Raw genomic sequence first — 26,411 nt, 5'->3', positions numbered from 1 at the left:
ATATCGGGGATCACGTCCCAGGCAGAGAAACGAAGCTACTTCCATTTCTGATGCACACTAACAGGGCAAAGAGACCTCTCCTTGTGCTTCTGTGCTCTAGCCTGGCGCAGAAACAATTATAAAACGCGTTTATAAATTCCACCCGGGTGTTGTAGCCCTTGCTATGAATCTCAAAATATATTTGAGATTTATTAGCATTGTGCTGCTTCTGACACAAAGGATGTGGGGGACAAAGAGCAGCAGCTTCTATGCTATAAGAAAGCACATAAAAACCTATCAGTACACTTGTAATTTCATGCTTCTAAATGTTGTTATCCAAACGTCATTGTACTCGCAACTATTCTGTGTGCGTTAAATCTGAGGTGTAAAATACTGCCTGGTATTAAAAATGCAATAGTAGCATGGATGGTTAGAGTACATCTACTGTTTTTGTGAGACCTCTTGATAGCTCTTATTGCCTTGTCCTTGGTGCAACTTCAGGCAGAAAATCGAGAGTTTACTGCATTTAAAAGATGTTCAGAAAGATGTGCTTAAGTAAATAGATGTCTATATTTTCGGTGTTTGAATAGGTATGTAAAGAGAAGGGGACTGAATAAAGGCAAAGTCCACGTGACAGAGCTTACTAAATAATGGTTGTGATTAATTTTGCAGAATTGTCCACAAATAACTGGCAAAATGTTTCCCATATCCTGCAACTTCTAGAACTGGCTGACTCATTATTGTACTCAGGGACTGGTACCTTTGAGCTGTGATCCAATGCATATTTAAAATTGCCATTGATTTTTTTGTGTGGAGGGATTGAATCAGGGTCCTAAAGGACCTGTGACATTTTTCAAACAAAATACTTGTTATATCTTTTATTTTTTTGTTGCTTATCCTAGGCTAGGTGTGGAATCAGTGCTAAATCACAGCAGTGCCCACCTCTCCTCTCCTGGAGGGAGCAGAGGAAAGGGACAGGGCACCTGAGCAAAGGGAAAAGATAGAAGAGGAAAAGCACAGAAGGGAATCACTGGAAATAGCAGAGGAAGGGAAGAAATAGGAAAAAGCGGAAAAGAGAGAATCAGAGAGACAGAAATGAAAAGGAAGAGAGGAAAAAGGAGCAGAAAGACAAAAACAAAAGGGAAGACTGGATAAACCTGTGTAAGCTCAATAATTAATTCTCAGTCTTAATCTTTCAGCATATTCCTTAGGCAGGAGCTTAATGTGATTTGGAGATTTGTGGGGGGTTTTTGAAACAAACCCACCTCCCCTTGCCCCCCCAGCGCTGTCTCCAATAGCTTTTCTCCCTTTTCCCTTGGCCAGAGTGCGAGGGCTTGCACAGCCTTGCAGTGCCCGACAGCCGCCCCATGGGTTGGCCTGGAGAGCCGCTGCTGGTCACGGGCTCTCTCTGATGCTCATCCACGTTCTGCCGACCTGAGGTCTACAAGGAACATGAGTAAGCACCAGCTCCCGGTTAAATCTCAGCAGGTTTATCATTTACAAAACCATGACAAAAGATGAAGTAATGTCCTATCTGGCCACATACTGGGCTGTAGGTCCTGTTTTTTCTAAAAGGAGAGCTATCTGATGTATCTTGTTACTGTCAAAAAGAAAAAGAAAAAAATCAGTTACTGAGATTTAGAGGAGCTAAGTGCTTAAAATAAAATATACATTCAGTGCTTTCATACAAAGATTCAGCGATAACCAGGTGACTCAAATCAATGCACTCTTGTCAAAGCCCAAAGATTATTTTTTTAAGGTGTTTATAGACTATCTCTGCTCTCATTGTACCCTCTTACAATTACAGATGGGGACGATGAAAACACATGTTCCCATGCAATTGCATGCTGCTACCTTATAAAAAGCCAAAGCCTAATGAACTTCAATACAGAGTAAATTAACTACGTCCTTGTGAAAGAGCAATCTGAGGAGTTTTGCCCTACTACTGACAGTGAAAGCAGACCTGTCAATGAGAATAAGCCTTCATAAAAAGCTATGTTTAAGATGAGATTTGAAGGAGCTTGACTCAGCATTTCCAACCTGTTGAGAATGATTTCTGGACCTGGGCTGGACAAGAGTTAAGCGCGCGTCTTCCATAAATCTTTACCTTGTGTTTTGGAGAGACCAGTACACTGTCCTCCGGTAATCAGAAACATCAGCTGCCTTCGCACAAAGAGCAGAGCTCTGATAAATGCACTGATCCCAATTTGTGCATCGCTTTCCAAGTCATCAAAGCAATTTTAAAATCAATATGTTATGTTTAAGAGGGAGGCCATGCATTCCTCTCTGGGCAGGAATAACCCATGGAGTCTGCACAGGGAGAGTTAACATCCTAGACACAGCATTTTGTACAAACCAGAGAATATAAAGAATATTCCGGGAAAGCCATAAAGGGCGATGACGCAGTAACAGTTTCTGGGATGTTAAAAATACAGTTATGCTTATGAGCTGCTGTGTGAGCCTGACTGCAGTGGCTGACTTGGGGTGATACTGTGTGGATGACAGAGAGAGTTTCACAAATGTCAGGAGTGCAGGGCTGAGTCCCAAGCAGCTCCTGCAATTTTAACATGTAATGAGGCCAGAAGACAGCTTGGTGCAGTGATAATAATTTAACGCAGCTAATATATGTAAAGACGCGTCTGAGACAGTGTTGGTAGGTCTGCCAACAGCACTTTGTTAGACACCACAGTGATCAATCCGGGGTGGGGCTGTAGGCTTGAGTACAGGTCTGTGGGATCCAGCCACTAGTTTTTAATGGGTTTGAGCCGTTCTTAAATAAACCTTCATTAGTTAGGGTGGCACCGCTAAGTCTGCTTCCTACTGAGCAGCAGGAAGACAGAAAGAGCGTCTACAACAGTAATAGTTTAACACAAATTGATTTAAAGACTGGAATAATAGGAAGCTTAGAGAGCTTGGATGAGGGATGGAGGAGTTGGGCAGGAAGAGGTGGAAACGGAGAGGAACAAAGCCCAGCCGGCTGCGGACAAAGGAGGAACGCGTCTCCTCTGTTTTCTTCTGTCAGCGGAAGCACACCACACTGCAAGCAGGAGATGTGAATGCCTGCGGCACACCTACGAACCCTCTCTCGACTTTGTGACCTTTTATAATGCCAGGCAAATGGCTCCTGGGCAAACTGGGTGTGCTGCCTTTCACACCCTTCCAACTTCCCCCTCCACAACTGGGACCCACCGCAGGGTGGATCTGCTAAGGGGCTTGATCATGGTCTCCATTTTCCAGAGGTTTTTTAGTCTGTCCAAAATACTTACGCCTGCAACGTCTCAGACCTGTCCATGTCTTTTTTTGCCTTCTGGGTATAAAGAAATTTGTCTTTTATGATGTGTCTGTATATAGGGTTTTAGTAGCTTGGATTGCTTTTATACGTTTATAATGAAAGTAACAGCCCCTTAAAAAAATTGATTATTGATTATGGGAAGACAGCAGATGTTTTTAATCTTTAGAAGCAGAACTACAAATCAATCCAGTTATATAAAGTATTTTATTTAAAGGCATTTTATTTTATTAAAAACACTACATCAGTGTTTGCAGAAATGGAATACATTTTGTTTCTTTATATGAGGGTTCAGAGGAAACCATGGTGGGAGTTAGCCCTTCTCCCTCAGTAACTGCACTGATGCCAAACAGTCAAAATTAGACTCTTCCCAAATTGCATAAACCACTGAAAGATTCAGAAGTAAGGATCTGGAGGGCTGTAAAATTCCCATTTTGGTTGATAAACTATCTGCAGGACTTGTGATCATTTTGCACAGACACACATGATGCATTCCTTGTTTACTGAAAATTTAGAACTACCATCATGTGTGCCTATATATACACCCATACATATGTATGATATGTAGCTGAGCATGTATATAAGCGTATGTGTAATATATATTTCTAAAACTATATACATATTGCACTGTGTTATGAAGAGCCAAGGATTGCTTTGGCCATGCAATCTGTGCCATTTCTGAGTATGTCGAGTCCTGCTGGTGCCTGTAGCAGCCTCTCTGACTGTCTTGCTCAGCGTGCGGCTCTGGTTGACCCTAGCGATGATGAACTGCAGCAGAAACTCCCTCCCCGTCCTTGTCGTGACCAGGTGCCTGAATCTGGGGGCTGGTTTGCATGTTCCAGAATAGCAGCTCTGCCAGATGTGACCACAGGAATGTGAGGCCAGTGGGCTGAGCCTCGTGAGGCAGAAAAGAGCTGCCTTTAGCCTGGAGTTTGCACCTTCCACCATTTCCAGGGGCTAAGCAGGAAACTGGTTCCTTCCTGGGAGAAATCAACAAAGAGGTGTTATCCATTCAAGGAGGCTGGTGGGACTGTGGGAATGCCAGTGGTGGTCTTTGTCATTAACCAGCTCTCTTCAAGCTGGCTGAGGAGCTGAATGTTCTGTCTATTAAATCCCATCCCTTCAAAAGGCAGGAACAAAATCACCATTATAAAGTTTTGGCAAAGCAAAAAATTTTTGTTTGCTGGCAAGGGTTTAACTTGTGTGTAGCCATGCCCCCTCCTTAGGATGTCAAAGAAAAAGGCTTCACTAGTCAAACGCTGCCTGCCTTACCAGCCCGTGTTACCCCGATGATAAAGTGCTCCAGCGACAGAAGTCACCTTCTGTGTTCAGCTGAGCTCAACTGGAATCATGCTCTGTAGCTGTGCTGTTAAGTGACTCTGAAGATGTTACGGGTGCAGAGCTGTGCCACTGTATTTCAAGTGATAATAAAAACTCACTGGATAAATTGAAGGAGCATGGCTTTTCGTTGCAGCAAGTTGGGACCGTATAAGCAACTCTATCATTGTGCTAAGGCAGCAGATGCAGTCAGTGTTTGGAGGAAATGGTTCATGACCTGATGATGCTTCCCAAGAGATGCAGCCAGGAAACAAAGACGCTGGGGGCCCCTCGGGCGGGAGTGACACCGGCAGGGCAGGCGAGGGAAGCAGGAGGATCAGACAATGGGAGAGAGCGAGGAGAAAGGTGCAATGCAAGGAGAAAAACCCTTTGCCATGCTTCAGGCTCACTCTTGCACTCAGAGCTGTGGGATAAAACACGATAGCTGGGGGAAGATGCCCTTACTGAAGACAAGCAGAGCACACCAGGAGGGTGCTGCAGCCACTGTTTCTGCAGGGAAAGCGAGGAGCAAAGCCACAATCAGCGCAGACTGCGGGGGTCAGATCCAAGGTCGGCATCACCCTGAGAGTTCGGTCCAGTGGGTCCCCAGAGCAGGGGAAGGCTCTCACCCCACACAGGGAGCCACAGCCTGCTGGGACAGGGTGCTGTTGGATGCTGGGCAGGATGCTCACCACACAAGCACATTAAAGCTGATCCTTGGCCAAGCGAACACTGAGAGGGTGTTACTGGAGTATTTCAGTCCCTGAGCAACCAGCCGTGAGAATATGTGAGCTCTGGTGCCCCGAGTGTAAAGCATGACCTGGCTGGGTGTCCAGGGCAGAAGACCAGGATGCTCCCCGGGGGCTACACCCTGTGGAAGGGCAGCCACGAGACTAAGGGGAGAAGCTGAGCTGGCCTTGCGCAAATTCGCTGGTGGTTCAGGCTGGCCAAGCTAAGCGGGTCCCTTCCCTTGGCTGATGTGACTTTGAGGGAAACACCTGGGACCGATGGGTCAGAGGCAGAGCTGGCTCCTGGCTTGCCCCTGCACAGGGCACTTGCCACTGCAGGAGGACTGCACTGAGGGTGTGCAGACCTGGAGCCCAATCTTGCAGGGCTCAGCCATCACTCCAGCACTCTCCCACCTGGGTGACTCACTGAGGAGCCCTCCCCGGGCACCATCCTGTAGCTGTCACAGCTGACCTATGCAGGAGGATATGGCCACACTGGTGTGCAGGCACAAGCAAACCCTGCACGTGTGGTGCTGCTGTCACCACCCCCACGTACAGCGGTGGCTCTCACCCCTTCAGGAGGGGTCCCAGCACACAGTGATGGGCATCAGCGTGGCCCTGCACTCCTCCGCTCAGGGCACCGGCTGCCCTCCTCCCCCAGACTGTGCCCACAGGTGCAGGGCAGCGTGTAAAATGCAGGGCAGTGAGGGGTCCCAGCCCTGAGCCCCCCACCTCAGGAGCTCTGCAGTGGCACTTGTACTGCTGCAGCTGCAGCTGAGGGTTTGGCCCCCTTGTCTTTACATCAGGTGAATCCAGCTCAGCTGCACTGGTGCAAAGGAGCGAATACGTTTTAAGAAAATAACTGCAAAATAAAGGTGTAACAAATAAAGACCAAAATGCTGCTAACACGCCTCGTTGACAATGGCGTTATTTGCAGCTATCACTTGGGGATTTTTTTAAAAAAGATATACGTGAAATGAAGCTGTTTTTATTGGAAGGGGTCGACGTTTCTGCACTAAGACTCCACCTCCTGCGTGGTTCTCCCCTGCTGCGTGTCTTGTTTCCCCATTGCCTGCCGACCTGCTCCGCCTGAAGGGCTGTGCTGGGGAGCAAAGCTGTGGCCGCTTTGAAGCCTGCTGGGGCCATGGCTGCTCCCTGGAAGGCGGAGAGAGAAATCAGAGGAGGCAGCACCAAAGGGAGGGGAAGAGTGTGGACTGGGGGAAGGGAGCAGGTGATAAAACAGCTCCTCGAAGCAGGGGCTGGGGCACGCGTGCTGCTGTGACGAGCTGCGGTGCTTGACAGCCCTCGGCCCGTGCCAAGGGCAGGGCACCTTCCCTTTGACTCGAGCGGGTGTTGCAGTGTGTGTGCATGCGTGCTGAGCCCAGAAACCAGTCACTGCCGCGCTGGGTCTTTTCACAGACGGTCGTGGTATTCTCTGCTGCCCTGTGATTTGCAATATCTCTTTTATATTTACATAAACTCATGCTCCTGCTGTCTTCAGGGAATTTCACCCGCATAAGCATGGAGCTAGTTTACCTTCCTTCAAATCCATGAGCACAAACACCTTTGACATAGTTTTTCTGCTACTGGGATCTCTGGATTACTCACTTTGGTCCTTTTTTAAGAAGTTAATAAACCTGTCACTGCAAGTCCACTGACTCTCAGTAGAACATTTCTTTCATTCCTGAGGTCCCTTTCATAACCAGTTTGCATATTAGCACTGTTTGTTAGCATCCGGCCATCTTTTCTCTTTAGTATTATTGTGCAACGCACTTTCTTTTGTAGTACCGGAAGCTCCTAAGACAACTATCAGTTTGCCTCCTGATGGGGGAGAAGGTATCTGTAATCTGTGTTTTGTGTCTTGAGTCTCTTAAAAGGACTAGAAATCCCAAACGCAGTAACTTGTGGGTTTTTTGTCTTAGAGAATTAGGATGTCTTTGCATTACTGAGCAGGCAAACGTTGAGCAGTGCTTGATCAATAAGAGGCATTGCCAGAGGTCTGGTATAGTCTACCAGAGCTGATGGTAAGCGTTGCTATAGGCTATGGAACTAGGAATATAAAATGTCGAATGACAGTAATAATTCATGCATCCTGGGACATATAAAACCAACAGCATGTCAATAGCTGTGGCATGCTCTGCAGAAAATATGCAGGATTTAGATGTTGCAGGATCCTGTGTTTTATTTTAGACCACACTTTCCTTGGTGAAACATAGGCTTTCCCCATTCGTTAAAAGTATTATTTTTGGTTTCATGTTGCTACTTTTCTATTAAGATTCTAAGAGCTGCACAGCTCAAAAGGGGCCCCGAGATTCAAAAAGCGAAATATATGTATTTATTGAAGAAAAACACATAAAAGATTCATAAAACTAAGGGTGCAATACTATTTGAGATTCATGAACCATTTCAGCATTCATAAAAGCGTATATGGTTCTCACGTTGGCTTCACCAGCAATCGGACTTTGCTAGATGGTTTACTCAGGAGGTATCTGGCATTGCCTTAAAATGAAGCTTATTACAATCACTTTGCATTTTACTTGTAAAGCAGACTATCTTGTGAAATAAGTAAGAACTTCTCCAGTATTCATCCTCTTAAAAAATACTTCAGGATAGTTAATATTGCTTGTCTCTTATGAAAAGATACTGAGGAGGATGAATTATTGCATCCGGGAGGGTACAGCAGGCATAAGAAGAAAGACTGTGTCTATCTATCTGATACATGTTCTCCCCTGTGCCACTATTGCACTGCTGCTTGGGAGCCTAAAAGTGACGAGTGCTGTTCTACTGGCTAAGGCTCCCGCAAAAATTCTTCAGACGAAACTTCAATGAGAAAAGGAAAAAAAAAGATGTACAAGCAGCCCCGTTCCTATGCTTTCAGCTGTGTGCTCCTGTGCACCTCAGCCATGTGTTGCCAGGCCTCAATTTCTCTAAATCTGCCTGGAACTAGAAAGGCAAGACAGAGAAGTTGCATGTCACTCATGATTGTATGAATATAGGCCTTAATGTACAGGTAATACTCCTAAAATAACGTAAAATATTAACAAAAAAAAAAAAGGAAAAGCATCACAAAGAAACCCACCACGCATTATTTAAATCTTCCCCTGTGAGAGGCTGAGGACTCAAACGCATACGAATCGTCTGCTCTTCCATGTGACAGCAATCCCTCCGCTTCAGAGTTGCACGGTCCCGGCTCCCAGTTGTCTACTTGGGATTTTTTTTTAAGGTGCATATTCAAATAAAATGTCTTAAATATAATTTCTGTTTTTTGATGACCATAAAGTGATTTTGGTGCAGTGGACTGCACCTGCATAAACAAGCACTAATAGAATTTCAGCACATCTTGCTGAAGCTAGAGTGAGACAGAGATGATGATAAAAATAAAAAAAATTATGCCTGCTAACTGTCTGAGACCTATGAAAAGGGATGTTTTTGTTCTGAGGAGAACATCTTGGCTCATTCTGCTCCTTCAGCTTGGTTTGGGGAAGTTGTATTTTACAGTCCTCCCATGATACTTGGCAAATTTAAAGCTGTCACTGTTGATCCTGCTTCTCTTTGTATTAAAAGAATGTCTATGGTGTTTATATTATGGGGAAAAACCTGCTATTTCTACTTACTGTATTTTCATTGTCTCTTTTCTTATGACTGTACAGTTTGCCAGCAGCCAAGGGGCCACTTTGATGCTTGCTTTGATGCCATGGTCTATTGTGTCGCACAGTTGAGCCTACGGTTTTCCTTTCTAATCAGAGCTGGCATACTGGGTGACAAAAAAAAATAAAGCTTTTCTATAATTATGGTTATCTTATGGAGTCTGCATTTGTTATAGCTGCTGGGGTGCTGGAAACCAGTGCTTGTAAATACCTATATATATTCTGATTTGTTTTCAATCTCAGAGATGTTTTTCCTGCTTCTGTTCCTCACCCCTGGCCACTCATGGGAGCAGGCTTGCATACCTGCATGCCGAGTGGCTATTTCCTCGGGAAGATACCAGCCTGTGCATGTTACGTGGATTATGTGCATGGTACAACCTATACCTCGTTCACTCTTCTCACTCTAAGGGATTAGCATCCAATCAAGAAAAACAAATGAATCTTGTTTTATCAATTCACCCAGGGAAGTAAGTAGCCAAACTAACCAGAACATTAATGCCGGCAGCAGGGACGGAAGGCAGCCCGGCCGGGTTCGAGTGTGCTGCGTGATGCCCGTTCTGCCTTGCTGCTCTCACAGGTATACGGTTTCACCATGTGTCCTAGTATGTGTAGCAAGACTCTGCTGTGCCCACAGAAAGATTCACTTGCTGGCTCCCTTCTTTGCCCCATGCTCCATGTGGTAATGCCAGGCGGGACTTGAATAATACCCACTCGGATGTAGCTATTCCTTTTCTCCCTATGTCTCACGGCCATTTGCAGACTGATGAGGAACCGTTCGGTTTCCATTTTACAGCTGCAAAAGGAGAGACTTTGAGAGGCTGAGTGATTTGTCCAGGATGATGCAGCAAATCAATGGAAGAAAAAGGGATCAGGCTGCTCCATGCAGTTTAGGAGTGCCTTTAACTGCCCCGTGGGTTTTCTAGGGAAAGGCGTGCAGGTCCCCAAAGAGGCAGCTTCCATCGCAGGAGTGTTCCTCCATTATTTCTGTCAGATTATTGCTGTGAACAGTGGAGAAATGCAAAATGTATTATTCATCTTTCCTACTCATAAAATCAATACCTATCAAAATACAAATACAATTTAAATCAAAGGGCACTTGTTGAGTGCAGATCCTACTAATTAGGTATGATTTCCCAACAATTTCTTAAATTATTTAACCAAGGGATGGGTAGCAGGCACTTTAAGTGCCCCAGAGTGAATATTATAAACCTCTTGTCATGATACAGCAAATGTGAAATGCAGTGTGATTTGTAACCTTGATGAACTAATGTAATATCAATAGACATCAATCTGTGCAAAAAAATCTGTCTCGTCGTAACATCTAACAAGATATGTTGAAAGCCAATAACCTTGTGAAATGGACACGTATCAGTGAAGGGTACAGATTGTGCTGCTAGGAATCGATTAAAAATGTAATACCCACCTGCAATGGAACTTACTAAACCACCATCACCAAAAAAGAGGTTTACATCATGCATGGACATTGGTCATGAGAGCAACTCCCTCCAGGCTGGCTGTTGTCTCTGTAAGCAGTTCCACTGTCATATCTGGCCTTTTTTTCTTATGCTGGTATTGCTCAGTCTAGCCCCATAGTCAACATCTAAACAATATTTATGCCATATGTAGTTAATTACACTTTTAAAACCTGTAAAGAAAAGAGCCAATGGTTTTGAAGATTTTTGTGTACAAATTAGGAAGCTGCTCTCCTGTAAAATGAAAGGTTTACAATTGTCAGTCAATAATGTAGATCAATGCTCTTCAATTTTTAATCATAAGGGTTTTTCTTATGCAGCTTCTTTGGATCTTAATTTTCAAATGTATGCTCCCATCCTTACAGCACATCTTAAGATTCCATCACACCAGCCATGCATCAACTGAAAATCCTTGGTCCCATCATATAAACATGATATCTACTCACCAAGTCGTTTCATATCGGTGATTCAAAAGAACAGTCTGAAATACTAGGTATGTCTTCTCCTCAATTTTTGAAACAGATGGTTTAAAAAGTGAATATTTTATCATTTTATTTTTCCTTTATCATCTGACAACAATTTAATTTAATCATCTGACTACTACTTGCGTGTAGTTCTGAGGCCTAAACTAGTTGAGCATGGAGCTGCTCTGAGTTCAAAGACAGCACGAGAGGCTGAAGTAAAACCATCAGAGTAATTCAGAGCTTAAACTTCTTACTCAGTGCCTTCCTCTCTAGCCTTAATGGTGACCAGGCTCCCAAGAAAGCCATCAGAAGCCTGAGCAAAAAGCTGTAGCAGTCCAAAGTGCCTGCGCGTTTCAGCTGCTGCAGGCAGCCTGTGATCTTACTACACCGTTGGCAGTACTTAGGTGCAATTGTGCAACCGGGGATGCAAGGCAGAGCATTAATTCAGAATTTCATGGCATTTTAAAGTACAAGTCAGAGTTTTAATGGTACTTAAACCTTCCTTATTAGTTGCACAATAAGTGTCTTTCAGCTAGTGTTCTGCAAAATCCTTCCTGGTGGTCTGTAAAAGACAAGGTTTGAAAGTCAGAGAGCTGGAGGTTGAATGCTGGGTATGTGGAAATGGATCACTGTGCCTGAACTGATGGGAGGAATAAGGGAGTCTGAAGAAGCACTGCATTAAGATATCATGGGCTAATAAGGGTAGTAGCACAAAGGATAAAAAAGCATGGCATGAATACATTGGTCATATAGGATAAATTCACCTTCAATTATTTGTTCTCCTGCTTGTATTTCTGTCATTTTTAATTAATGGAGGTTTGTCTGGCAGGTATGAAACCAAAGTTCAATCCCGGAGTGGTTAAGTCCCAGTGACATCAAGTGCAAACAGACAATCCTACATTTAATGTTTTGCATTTTCTCATTCCATTTAAATGAGAACAAGCTATCTGGAAGGAGCATCAAACATTGCAGCTACTGTTTAGTGGTATTTTCATTTTCTTCTTCTGCCTAATTCCTTTCATACATGTTTAAAAAGTGTGCGATTGTGTATTAATGACTGCAAAGGTTACCTAAATTAACACCGTGGACTAATTTTGTTTTAAATGGAGGGTAGGAGCACATCTGTTTCAAACAGCTTTGTAATATGCCTTTTGTGAGTTCAAATCACACACGGTAATGACCACTTAAGTGAGCTCCTAATGCACAACTACTTATTTGCAATAGTACTAACCAATGCATCTATAAAATGGCACTAGCATTTTGGTGCATTGAAATAGGTTCCTCCTCTCCTCTCCCCTTGGAAATTCACCCCTATGTTAGTGTTTAGTGGATACCAAAGAAAAGCATGTGTTCTTCCCCATGGCGGATGTGTTATTCACTGTATAATGGTACTGGCTAGATATTTTATATTTTGCTTGCGTCTCCCTTTGAGAGAGGCATGACATTTTTTGTAGTTGTAACTAACACCATTTTTCAGCCATGAATTTTTATAATTATATAACATTATAAATATAATTGAGGTAATAAAAGCAAAGCAAACAGTCTAGATTACATCTCTGGATTGTATTCAGAGGTTAAAAGTGTGTGATTTTGCTGTACATCACGCTAGTTTAGGAAGGATATAGTTTGGAAATGACCACACATGGAAGACGCCAGCTGAGGGGCGTATACCTTATGTATGAGCCTACATCAAATGGCTCACTTAAATAGGGAAATATGCCTTTTTCCACAGATGTCCTTTCTACAGATAAAGGCGTGTACAGCCTGCAGATATCTACAGTGGGCAAACTGAAAGTAAACAATTAGAAATGTGTTCAATTGACAAATTTCTAATGTGAATGATTTTCCCTTAAACTGTGGAAGGATCAAAGAAAAGCTTTGCAGAATAGGTCCTCCATGGCGGAGATAGGGAGGCAGAGGACTGCAGTGGTGTTGCCTGGCCTCTGTTGTGGTGCAATCTGTAATGCATCTGTCCTGTGAAGCAGGAAAGTACTATTATATTTATTTTTCAAAGAGAGAGCTAAGACATGGACAGAAGCCATGGGGCCTGCCTGCACACATAAGGGAACTCTGTAAAAGCTGAGGGTTGAAGAAAGCTGTGTGGAGGCCTTGGCTAACACCGTAAACCATTAGACCATCCTCGCAAAATTTGTGTTGCCAAGTGTGTTGCCACTGAAATCTGAAAGCAAACATTAGCAGCCAAGAACATCATGCTAATTAATTGCCTCAGGAGGACACAATTTCCAAGATCTAATGAAAGATGGAATCCAGCTCCCATATGTCCCATTTGATAGCCCAAGAAAACATGCCCATATTTTTCACAGAAACAGTGACAAATGTCCAACTACTTGTCTCTCAGATGAATAAAACTAATCGCCAGGCCCAGAGATGGAAATGGCTGCTCATCAGCACCCAGCCTGAAAAGCCAGCCCAGGATCTGTCGCTGAGGAACCATTTTGATTCACCGCATTGAAGGCAGCTTCAGAAGGTGACAACTGAGCACCAGAGCACCTCTCTGTGCTGCTGTGTCAGCCGACAGAACAGCAGTACCCCATACGTTGTATGCCGCTGCCCTGCCACTTTGCTGGTTCATTTAAAAAAAATAATAATAACAGAAACAAAAAAAAGTTAGCATGTCATGCTCTTGACAAAATGCTGGGAAGAAGAGAGAGGCATCAATATAAATGCAGTCAACAGCATGTGCCAGCGCTGCCTTGCTGTGCTATAGGCTTGTTCTTGCTTGAACTTGAAATTCCTGTAGATGGGATGTTCACGCTAGAAAGACACTGGTGCATAGCCCCAGGGAAACAGCGAGGGCTGGAGAGCCTCGGCGCTTGCCTGGGGAGAGTGGCCTGTCTGTGGGAGTATGGCCCTGTTTTGAATGGCGATGTCCTATCTCTGTGTGGCTCTAAGGCATATGGAATTGTTCAGATGGCTTAAAGACATACTGTTTCTTTTAAATATTTATTATTTGAAGGATGTGTCTGTTGCCAAGCTGGTTCTCCCTTGCATACATGAGGAGACCTTGTACTACGTAAAGACCGGCATGCTGCTGTGCAGGTGCTGTGGCTGTACCCATGACCTGCCATGTTCAGGGAGAGGCAGCTGTTGTCTCCATCCGCGGGAAGATGCTCCTGCTTTGCTGGTGCAAGGTGTTTGACGCAATTCCCAGGTTGGTTTGAATAAAGTTGACTAATCGGGCTGTTGCTGTGTGGACTGGCTTGTTGTACCAGACCTGGCCCCGCGGCGTGAACGTCTTTCACATGTCACAGCAATGGCCCCAGCCCACCTTGCTTGCTCAGAGGACGGTAGGGAACATCTCAGTGGCCACCGAGCAGACCAGGAGGCTCAGTGCAAACAGGGAAGCAACAGGGCTGTGGAGCAGGACTGTGGCAGACCTCAGTAGATAATCTAGGTCTTCTGGGCGTCCCCTTATCCATCCAAACATCATTAGTATTTGCTAAATGGTCAATTTTTGGAAACACCCAAAATTTTCATCTTCCTCTTTCATCTTTTACGTATGACACGTGTGAAACAACTGCTAATCTAAAAAGAATATCTCGACACCTTTTTTAGTGAAAATGGGCACAAGGAAAGCAGGTACAAATTGCACAGCAAATTTTTACCCTAAATATTGAAGAAAACATATTTTATTCTGTCTACCCTGAGATTAAAGAGAAAAAAAAAAAGGAAGGTCAAGGTAAGTAATTGTAACACACCAGCTATTGTGTATTTCCTCGAGATCTCTCAGGTTTGCACAGAATAATGACATTTCTGAACTTCAATAACTTCCACGCAGAAAGGCACATCATTTTGACAGGCCTCAGTAAATCATTTAAAATCATAAGGGCTGCCATTATGCAGCCTGTGGGATAAAGTTAGACACAGGGTATTTTTCTGCAATTGGGATTCAATTTCACTCTAGATTTTAGGTGACATAAAGTTTAAAAGGAGCTCCTGGTACTACTCTCCCTGAGATGAGATCAACACTTATGAGTACATGCTTTGATGACACAGCTCAGAAAATTGAAGCTATTATTATTATGGAAGGACCAAGGTCATAAGTACCATGTTATATAAGAACAACTGTCAGTCAGACAAGCCAAGAAAGGTCATAAACCATTATATTAATGCCATAAATGTTATCATAAACTGACATCAGGATGGTAAACTGGGATTCTTGCACTTTTTTTTTTTTAAAGTGCCGCTGTTCTTAAACTTCACTGTGTCCCGGAAAGACAAGTTTAGTATTAATTTTTCTCTCAAAATAAAGGACTTTAAAGATTTTCAGCATAACAGAAGTAGGTTTTCGAACATCCACATTTTTTTTTGTTTGTTATAAAGTAACTGGCTGAAGTGTCACAGCAGAATCCAAGATGAACAGACGAGGGAGGAGAAACCAGCAACACAATAATTCCTGACTATTTAGATACTGTCCCCCATTGCTTTATTTGAACTGTAGCTGTCACGCCTGCATCACTCGGGAATCTCCAGGCCTCTTGCCCACATGCTGGGGGCTGCTCCAGCTGAGGATGAGGGCAGCAGGATGGCAGAGGTGGGAGCGCCTGCCCTGGCTGCTGACCACGCCAAGCCAGGACTGTGCCCTCTTGCAGATCACTCCCTTGACATTCTTTTTTTTTTTTCTATCTCAAATATGAACCAAGGTGGCACTCAGGAATTTATGACAGTGGAATGAGAGAGTGTAAATCACATTTTATGTCTTTTCTGTTGCTGAGCATGTTCACACCCAGAGAGAGCAGGCAGCTCAAGGGATGTCACCAGTGCATGGCTCCTCTGAATTCACCCCAGGCTCCCAGAGCAGTATCACCAGGGACGGAGAAAGCAGAGTGCTCTCTAATGAGACTTTCTTCTTGCCAGCACCAAGGGGTGCTGCATCCATTGCTGACCATTTAAGAGGCAGGAGTAAATTGTTGTCACCTCATGTAGACCTGTTCCCAACACAGGTTCCCAAGCAAGGGTAAGGGAGGTGACCTCTGAGCCCATCCAAAACCAAAGCCTCATGTCCACACTCACTAACTTTACAAATTCTACAAAGGAATGGTATCACCCGAAATGTGGGTCCATCGGAAGTGAAACAACTACCCAGTTAGCACTGGACAACTTGGTTTGCAATGTTTGGGGGAATGGTATGGTAAACTCCAGAAATGCAAGAGGAATTCAAGGTGAGTTTTCACGTCCCATGCAGAGTCCAAAGAGAAAAGCGGGGTAAGTACTTTTGGAAAGCGCCACGCTATATTTACCGACCATATCAGATCAGAGCTGTGGTTTTATGTCAGACTTAAAATTCAGCATTTCCAGCAGACTCATGCTGATGTACGGGTGTGATAACATTGACGCAGGCAGGAGACAGCCACCAGTGAGTCACCGCACCACTTCCTCCAGAAGCTGTCTGCCTACGGTAGGCATCCCGTTGCACTGCTGATCTAGTCTGTCTTGTAAAAGTCACCCATCTAGTCTAGCTTGTACAATCTACAAATAAGCCATGTTTGTACCATGCAGGTAAATGTTCAAAGTGAAACCAATATGGGCTAACTTGAATTGTATAAGATAACTGCAAATCATTACTTCAAGTGAGAGCATAATGCCTGGAACCACAGGCAGGAAAATACATTTACAGACTATCAAATTATCTTGGGATAATAGTGTAATGCTTTTCACTGCTGTACTGTATGTTCTGATAGCTAAGCAAATAATACTACAGCTGGAAAAGGCTCAGAATTTCAAAGAGAAGAGATTTCATAAGCAGAGTGCTTCCACAGGAGAAACTGGCTTTTCTGTATTATTCTGGGGAATATTAAAAAAAAAAAACCCAAAAAAGTAGTTATTTTTTATGACTCAGAACTACGTAGAGTAACATTCTATGATAAACAAAACCTTTGGACAATTTGTCTATTTTATAACATAACCTGCAAAGAGCTTCCTTGTTCATATGAGGTTCCTTCTTTCTGAGATTGCAACAATATTCTTTTGACCAAATGTGTTTTCAGAACTGGCACAAACAAATCAGGTAACTAAGCAACTATAGCAGTTTGCATGCTCAAGTGCTGTTTGAATATAAAATTTTTCAAGCGTATTTTTAGAGAAAACAGAGTGCCCTTTGAAATTTTGGAACTAAAGCTATATACCATAGTGCTGTTTATGATGTCTGTAGAAGTGTATGACACCCAAAGTGCTTTTAGGATGTTCCAAGGTATATCAAAGAGCATTAACTTCACCACAGCTGGGAATGTCCCCACATTCACTTATGAATACATATTTCTTATACTCTGTATGTTAACTACAGTTAACATAGCCTTGGTCATTGAGAATAATCCAGAGAGTAAGCCTATTAGGTGAGATTTAGCATCTACATTTTTCTGCTCACATCTGCTTGCCTGACATATGTAATCTGCCTGGATGTCACAGTTTACATCCTATTTTCATTGGAGGATAATGAAACTTGATCAGTGTCTTCACCTCCTTCTCCGTCTCTCTAAGAAATATTTCTGCTTGTCAGCTCCTCCTTACCAGCACTCTTTGGTGTGATCCTGAGCCAGATCCTTTAATAAAGGGGAGTACATGCAAGGCTTGCAGGCAACCATACAATTTATCATTATTTGTGCAAAATGGGTACAGAAAGTGTTACTTCAAAGACAGTAGGAAAATAAAAGTGATGTAGTAATTTCCTAACCTGAATTTTGTGTACTTCTTTCTCTCACAAAGCTCTGGTATTTCACTATTTTAGCAGCAATCAGTCAGTAGTAGCTTTCTGAAGACTTATGTTTCCTTTTAGTTCTTACAAAACTGAACTGTAGGCACTTCAGTAATTTTAGAACAGCTTAGTCCGAGAGGTAAATTAAAATTAGGGAAAATTAGACCATTTCTAATGAGATGGTTATTACACTGAATAATGACGATTATTGGTTCTGCTTAATAAAACTGTCAGCCAATGCAAAATATATATTAAGTGGAATTACATTACATTATATTTCTATCAACTCAGAAATTCAGTGCATTGCTTTCCCACAAACCATGGGCATAACGAAATGTTAGACAGTGCTTCCTTTTCCAAATAGGATGAAACGTGGAGCTTTCAAAAACAGCCCTTTAAAGCCCTGATTTAAAGCCCATTAAATCTAATGTGGTGAAGATTCACACTGACTTCTGTGCCATGTAGATCAGGACTTCACTAAAACGAGCAGTGTTCTCTCCTATTGACTGTGCTAAATATCTAGATAATACTACTCTGGTGAATATTTTACAGTATTATTAGCCTGCTAAAGAAAAAAACTTGTAGGCACACATTCCCAGCCCCCTTGCCTCACCGAGCTCATTGCTTGCCAGTTCACCTGCTCTTCTGTTCTGATTTACCTGGCAAATTAGGAGATGGACTTCATAGGGTGAACTACACTTTTTATTTCCAAGGTGAAAACAATGAGGAAAATTATCTACTAGCTAAAAATGAGATCCTGCTGTACAAAACTCTACGCTGGAGTCCCAAATGCTTAGAGGTGAGGCAACTCTCCAGAAGCCTGTTGGCTGTCCAGAGATATGACTGGCCAGGAAACCTGAATGCTCAGCATTTTTTTGTTTAGAAGCAGGACATAATATCAAACCTTGCCTTCAGCAAGGACTGCTGTGCTGAGGAATGAGAGCCATCCCTCTGGGAGGGTGACTCCCTGCCTCTGCACCCGGAGCCTGTATGGCAGTAAACTGACAAAGGGGGAGGAAGAAAGGAGGGGGGAAGCCAAGAGCGCATTCCTGCTACCACACCTTCTCTGCATAGGGTTTCATCTAAAAGGATATGTTTTTGTGGAATATTTTGATATAAGCTAAGCCACATTTGTCTTACAGAAAAGGTGTTTACTGCAGCTACAGTAGCAGTATATTTTATAGATTCCGAGAGAGACTAAACAAGCAGTAACAACTGCATGACTAGATATGCACCTATGCCAATTGACCTGGTGAATTGGGGCATGGAGGTGAGCGGGTCTTTTTGTGGTGCACGTTGAAACCTGGAGAAGCACGGATTTTCCTATATGATTTTATTTCTTTGAGAGTGCTATTGCTCTTACAAACTGCAATGTATTATCTTAAATGAGGATGATAACATCATTAATAAGTCACAGCACATGTGGTCATAAGGTTTTTATCATGCTTTGAAACATTTACTAATCAACAAGATTTCTCCTTTTATGAAGCCCATTTTGTAGAGTTCCATAAACAAGGTTCAACAGTCACAATTTCATTAGCATTATATTGTTGCCATGGTAATGTGGTACCAATTCAATTGATGGGCTTTTCATCCTGGGCTTATTATAGAATTGCTCTTCCTGTCAAAGATACATCTATATGGAAACAGCAAACAGACCTTATCATCTGAGTATTAGCACAAAATTTCATCGTATGCTAATTTGGATAGGAATGTGTCATGTTATTGGCATCAGACCCAGAAATCATCAGAGACATGATAGAAGTTACTAAACATCATACATGGCAAAGTCGCACTCCAAAATTAGGAAAATTACTTGCATTGTTTGCTTCAGCATCTGAATTTGTTATCGCAAAAGCACTTGGCTCTGCTGTGATCATTCTCTGTCATGCTGTTGGGAGGGCACAGTTCTGCAGGTGGTAATATCAAAGGGAAAAAAAAGCGGTAACAAATGCTAAAGAATAAAATGTGAGCTGAAGGGATGTTGGTCCTTCTCCTGTTTGCACGTTCTGCGGCACGATTTGGGGAAATCACTGCCAAATGCAATGCCTTGGTTTCCCGGTCTGTAAAATGGGGATAATGACCCCTCTCCCCCTGTGCAGAGCACCTGGTGTATGCCCAATAACAAGTGATAGCTGGTACTGCTAAACATTGTTATTAAGTAAAGTAGCAATGTTTTTAACAGCTCCAGGAAAATACACTGCACAGATCTACAATTTGAGAAATGTCACTGGGAGAATCTGGACTCACCCAGGGAAACACAGAAGAGTTGGCAGACCGAGCAGGCAACAGAACATATGCACTTATGGAGGAAAGATACTCACATCGTTAAAAAATCATGACAGTTTGTAGTTTTTTAAAAATAAAGAATACTGTAGGCTACAGGAGAAGTATTTGCAGCAATCTGAGCAAGGAGAGCAACAATACAAGATAAGGCAACAGCAGGGTGGCTTGTTTATTGTATGTTGAAACATTTTCTTGTATATTTTCACTGGTTTTTGATGATTGTTTCCTATTTAGATAGGAAATATCTTTTCCATCCTGACACATAATGTTCAGTCTATCATTTCTTAGCTTAATCATGTTGCGCCCTTTGCAGCAGCAAGGGTAAATTACAGACAGGATAGCATTCAGTATAATCAAAGATGTGTTCCATTTTACATGATAAGTTTTGTCTGATTTACAAAGGCAGTATCTTCTCCAGCTGAGCAAGGAAAGAGAGACCTTCAGTTGCAGATAAAAAACACCTCAGAGGAGAGGCTTCTCCTCCATTAGGATCCAATTGTTCATACAAAAAAATAACCATTGTTACTACTATTATCTGTTTATTTACTTTTACCATGATATAGCCACAGGACCTAGCTGAGACCGGGACCTACTTGTGCTAAGCACAGCAAAACCACACAGAGAGCCACGGTCTCTTCTTCAGGCAATTTATAAGCTTAAGAGCCATGAGAAAGACCAGAGAGGAAAGAAAAATGGAGAGAGAGGGAGAGACAGCTTAAGTGACTGACTGAAGGTCCGAGAAGAAGTCAGTGGCAGAAGCAGATCAGGTCTCCAGCCCCGGTTCCCTCCATCGGGACGCCTGCCCTGCTGGGGGAAGGAGATATTTGGAGATATCCTCCCCAAAATTCTGAGGATTCAGACTCTAACTCGTACACGGAGCCATGCTTTACCCCCTAATTTCAATGGCTGCATCTATGTTGCTGAGCAGGGGCAGCCTGAGGCAAAGCTTGAAGTCAGCTGTGCAGCCCACCCGTATTACCTATTAAAACACCTTCAGGCTGGCTCCAGGGCAACCCTGTTAATCCTCCCAGGGACAAAGGCTCAGGAATACCCTATGTTTTCAAGCATGTTCAAGGGCACCAGGGTCAGGGTACCTGCCAGAGGAATATTAATGGGTTTCAACACGACAACCGAGGCAATAGGGATCAGGCTTTCTTCCTCTGCGGTAGGGACTTCCAAATCCAAGCCTGAACAGATGGAGGGAGCGGGGGGAGAGAGAGGAGATTTTGGTCACAAGAGCAACGAGTCAGTTTGCACCAGAATTTGAAGGCTTTGATCAGGAAGAAATATGATATCTTCGATGAAGAAAGCATTGGCTTGGAGTTTTTATTGCTTTCTCTCTCTCTTTCTCTCTCTTTCTCTTAAAAATGCATATAATGTAAACATGTTAAACTCCCGGGGAGGAAGCATTCATCTTCTGATCAGTAAATACTTCCTTGTGCTGTGTGGTGCCTGCTGACTTTACTGCTGTTGCAACCTTTTAAAATGCTTCCAGGAAATCTCATTAGATTTTAACTTTAATTTTTTTTATTAAGGAATCTGAAGAGAGTTTATAATAATCCCAATTTAACTTTTTAATAAAAACTGCAAATAATATGCTAGCATGGATTTGATCTCATATACATATCTGATAAAAATGCTGATTTGTAGTAAAATTCGTTTGCCAGGGGTCTGTTGTCATCATATTAAAGAATATAAAAGCTGGCAGCTTTAAAAGGGCAATATTACAGTGAGCCTGTATTTTTTTTATAATGGTTTTGTGTCGTGCGTTCAGTATTGGTGAAGATTAAGATTTAGCATGCAGAAGTAATATCCCTTATGATGGGATTGTCCACAGCAAATTGAGTGGGACATTTGCTTAATTAAAAGTATTTATCTTAGATGATTTAAGAAGTATGTCCTACTACTGAACTGCCGATGTAAATTAGTTTCCTATAATCAGTTCACCTACTGATGACTCTCCTTATACTAAACAGAAGAAGAAAAAGGTAAGAGAAGAGTGAGAGGAAAGTAATAGATCCCACTGTCCGAGAATTTAAAGGAACTTTAGAAATAATGATTAATTAACACTATGCCACGAGCAGGAAATATACATGGTCACACCCATAATGCAAACAGATAAACAGAGCCCTGAAAGGGTGCACTTCTAGCAGAAAGTTCGGAAATGAAAGCATGAACAAAAGCCCAGGTTCCCACTCCCACCTGCTGGACCTGTGCTACTTGACCTTTCCCCTAACGCGGCCTCAGAGGCGCTGACATTTGGGGACCTGACCTCAAGGGTCAGGGGTGGGATGGGGCTCTGCTGCGGTGGGGAGACGGAGCCCGGGGCAGGAGGAAGCCCCGTGGCGCAGTGTGGGGCGTCTCGTGGGGCCTCGTGGGGCAGTGGCTTTCCCCAGCCGTGGGCAGGGTGCCGGGGGAACAGAGCCACTGTGGCTGGGGAGTTTGGGCAGGGAGTGGAGAGCAGAGCCAAGGCAAAGGCCACAGCTACAGCGAGGGCAGGAACTGGTCTGACCTGCTCCCAGGGTGGGTTTAGGCATCTCTTTATAAAAACATACGTGTAAGGGAGAGCCCTAACTGGTGGAGTGTTTCAACCTATCTCAATGTTACAGCCGTACAGCCCAAGTCTCCTGGACTAGCCCATCTTCCTTCCTCGCCATGCCAAATGACCCATGGAAAGCTCTAGATCTTCAGTCTGTGGGGACAGTCTAACATCGGCAACTTCTGGGGGTGCTGCTACAAGGTAGGGCCACATCTAACACCTTCAAACCATCCCATCAGCTCAGGTGTGCTGCTCGCGTGAAAAGCTCGTGACTTCCACTGCAGAGACTGCTTGTCTGTTTCTTGGAAAACCCTCCTGCCTGCGAGGCAGCCCCCCGAGACAACTGGACCTTCCACCCGCCAGACACACAAATCACCCGCTAACTAGTTTTGGCTGAGGTTGTTGGACGAAATCTTCATAGATAGAGCCAAGAGGACAGGCAAGAAATATTTCTCTTCTTCATGCCACAACTTGTTTTCTCATTATTTCTTCTTGTCTCCTTTTTACACCACAGGCATTTTTTCTTTCTACATAAGCTAATAGGAAGAAATACTGTGCCCTACTCTAGTCATTTAATTTAAGTAATTTGTTTTAATTCTTATTATGAGCATTCAAATAGCAAGTGACATTTATTGATATATGTTACACTTCCGAAACACTAGAAAAAATTACCTGGCCCATTCTCTGCTAACGTTGGCTTAGATGACGTCTTAGGAACAGGAACCACCCTGCAAAGGGCTGAGCGTGTGCACAGAACGGGAGCTGTCAGTGAAGTGCACGGCCGTGAATCTGGTTTTGATCTGTCCGTGTGATTTTCCAGGTGAGCCTCGGACCCTGTGCACGGTCTGTGCTCCCAGACGTCGGCCCCGCGATGGCAGACGGAGCGACATCCGGCGTCCCGCTTCCGCCAGCCGCGGCACTGGGCGTTTGCTGCTCCTGGAGCTGCCCGCACGCTGCAGGACACCCAGCTGCCAGACACCTGACCCAGCTCGACTGCTGGCGGAGACGCTGCTGGGCCAGGCTTCGCCCTGCCTGTTGCTGCCTGCCTGTCTTATTCTTCTGAGTTATGCCCCAGCCCGCTCCTGTCCTGTTGTGCCGCTGCCTCCGGGCTATGTTGAGTTTTCAATTATCACAATATACAATGCAGATGCTATGTAAAACAGCTAGCGTGACTCAAGCAGGCTGAGCTCAGTAGAAATACAGTTAAATAAAAAGGACTGCTATAATACCAGGAGGCTGATTGGAACCACAAGATACCAGTGTCATATCCTGTGGCTTTTATGTTGGTAGATGTAGATTTTAGCCATTAGAGTCTAGCTATCCAACAGATAACAGCCAGAGGAAATGGATCTGGGTATCTTCAGTTGTGAATAACTGAGGCACTTTCGCCAACAAATGGAGGACCTGGTAAACTGCCAGAAGAAAAAAACTTTTGAGATACCTACAGACATAATCAGGCATGTAATATGTGGTAGCTTCTAACTACGTGTAACTTAAAGAAACTCCCTGATTACTCACAATACATTTAAAACGGTATGTCAAGAGAGCTCTGACCTCAGAGAACCAATGCATGGTTACATTGTCAGCTCCAAATTCAAGCAAGGAAATAAATAGCAAGTGTAGGTCTCAACTTATGTATTTGTACAAACAGTAACAAACCCCCAGATCAGGTACCATGATATCTAGGTGGTGGTAAAATGCTACAACAAAAGAGGGAGAAATAAGCAAAAAATACAATAATGTAAAATGTGCCTGTTATTAACTTCTAGAAAAGCTCAACAGCTAGAATTTTAGAATGTGGTATGTAGACAAATGTAAAGAGAGCAACACATTAAGTGTGGTTTTCTCCAGAGCAAAATGAAATAGGCATACAGAGCAAATTATAATATTTAGTACTTTCAGGGCAAATTCTAGTTGAGGATCATGAAGTAATTTGAAAATATTAATGAATTAGCCTCACAGCTAGCTTTCAGGTAGATAATAATGATAATTATTACTATAAATAAATATTATTATTATCATTCTTGCTCCAAAGAAATTAAAATTGAGGCATAGAGAATTTCTGTATTTGTCCAAAGTCTGTGTTTTACTCCTGTAACCATCCTTCTCTAGAACTATTATATACCAAGTTTATCCTTTTCCAAATACTGTATGTGATATACTATTCAGTTTATGAGCTCTAAAACCCAACCAGCTGAGCTTCCTTATGAAACAGTGCCTGTGAACATCTCCATTTGCATTTGAATTCTCAAGCAGCGACAATCCTGCTTAAAAAAATATAAAGAAAAAAGGAATCATGAAAATCAGTACAAAATCTGTCAAGGCCCCATCTGTGACTGTGTATCAGAATATCGCTAAGAAGCTCTGAGGAACAAAGTTCATTCCAAGTCTAACGCATAGTGCTTCTTGGTTGATTAAATTAATTCAAGCAGGGTGAAATGAGGGCACATACCATGAAAAACTCTGTTCTTCCACTGAGGAGTGAAGGAAAGCAGCATCTCTGCTGTGTGTGTGTGATCTTGGTTCTGGTACATGTAGCCATGCTTAAACACTAAAGGTTTTACACGGCAAAATACTCAGTGTGCTCACATCTCCTTTTGAATGCCACGTGTACCTGCTGCTTCTCTGAGGAGTGTCAGGAAATGAGTGATCTCTGGTCCTGACAAGATGAGGACTTAGATTATGCGTGCTTGTTGCAAAAAGCAAGCTTTCATAGCCAGCTACCTGAAGTAGTATGGAAACAAAATCATAGACTCCACCCTGGCCTTGAAAATACCCCTACAAACATGTTTACTTCCTTCTGAACGGGAATATATAAAGGTTAGGGACAGTTATTTGTAGGATATTTATATCAGGATCTGAATTCCTAAGAGTCTTGGCCTTAGCTTTTTGCTCTCACACATGCAATATTTGGAATTAAATACAGGAAATAGGAGAACCACAGTATTAACACCATTCTAATGCACCATATTATTTTTCTTTCCTTTTTTTTAACCATTAGAGTATGCAAATGTTTAGTTAACTGGTCCTCATGTTTTCTCTTTATTGAATTGCTTTCACTATGGCAAATAAATATTCATAAAGAAATGTGGACAATAAATCATTTCAAATAGTTCAAAGCTATTTTCCTTCTAGACTGCATATATATTCAGCTGTGACTCGCCTTTAATATTTCATTCAAAAGAGAGACTTGTAGAAGGACAATAGAGATAATGTGTCAAGTAGTAATTAAAACAGGGGGTAATGATTAAAACCATTTTGATCTACATTGTGCTCTGTCAAATTCATAATCTCCTGTGTTTGCTAAGATGACTTTCTACTTGCTTTATACAGAAACTCAAAATAAACTTCTGTTTGAAGACACTGTACACAACAAAAGATTTCAACCCTGAGCTTGTGGGGTGCAGAGCCCTTCCTAGCTCTGGAGTTTAGGTATATCTTCTGTACCACCCTAGCAAGATAAAACTTCCCGCTAATATTGTGACTTCTCTGGGAAGCAGATCCAGATGCAGGGCAGAAGTCAACCAAGGGCCACCCCAATGTGTACAGGCACACGTAACCTGTCTCACCATTTAGATTTAAGCTAAGAGCTCCAAAAGAAATCAATGTTAAAGATCTGGTTAGCTTATACATTTGGGGGTCTTGGTTCAAATCCACGTAACTATGATATACCTTGTCTCATTATATGCGTTTTGGCTACTAATACACATATTTGGCTCAAACTCATTATCTTTCCTGATTTGTTGCTGACTTTAGGCCCTGATTCAACAGAGCACTTACATACAAACTTAAGTAAATTGATTTAGGAAAGCATTCCTCTCTGTGTTTAATCTTGGGCAGACATTCAACTTTGAAATCAATGGGACTTATGAACAGCCCTGACCTTGGGGTCTGAATGGTTGCTGAATCAGTGCATTGACAGAAACATACTGGAAAAGATAATATCCATGTCTAATCAGAATTATAGTCTCTACTTTC

At 42.9% G+C, this 26,411-nt stretch overlaps 2 long non-coding RNA genes across 5 annotated transcripts in view; one reads left to right on the top strand and one right to left on the bottom strand.

Moving 5' to 3' along the window:
- LOC140654295 (uncharacterized) overlaps positions 1-25,687 on the top strand; it is a 44,084-nt gene extending 18,397 nt beyond the window's left edge. For 2 of the 3 annotated variants that reach the window (XR_012043385.1, XR_012043384.1), the window contains 2 exons: positions 22,504-22,634; positions 23,254-25,687. This is a non-coding gene — a long non-coding RNA (uncharacterized lncRNA). Of the gene's footprint in view, positions 1-10,797; positions 10,926-22,503; positions 22,635-23,253 lie in introns of all 3 variants that reach the window. The other variant, XR_012043386.1, reaches the window with a different exon arrangement.
- LOC140654296 (uncharacterized) lies at positions 7,683-23,544 on the bottom strand. 2 transcript variants are annotated; one of them, XR_012043387.1, is made up of 3 exons: positions 23,106-23,544; positions 10,384-10,605; positions 7,683-9,958 (listed from the first exon to the last, which is right to left on the bottom strand). It is a non-coding gene; the product is annotated as an uncharacterized lncRNA (long non-coding RNA). The 2 variants fall into 2 exon arrangements; XR_012043388.1 differs by having other exon boundaries at positions 10,384-10,560.
- Positions 25,688-26,411: the final 724 nt, after the last annotated feature.

Source organism: Ciconia boyciana, chromosome 7 (assembly GCF_034638445.1).
Source record: "Ciconia boyciana chromosome 7, ASM3463844v1, whole genome shotgun sequence".
NCBI classification, from domain to species: Eukaryota; Metazoa; Chordata; class Aves; order Ciconiiformes; family Ciconiidae; genus Ciconia; species Ciconia boyciana.
Note: the sequence above shows the minus strand (reverse complement) of the source record. Positions and strands in the feature narration are given on the sequence as shown.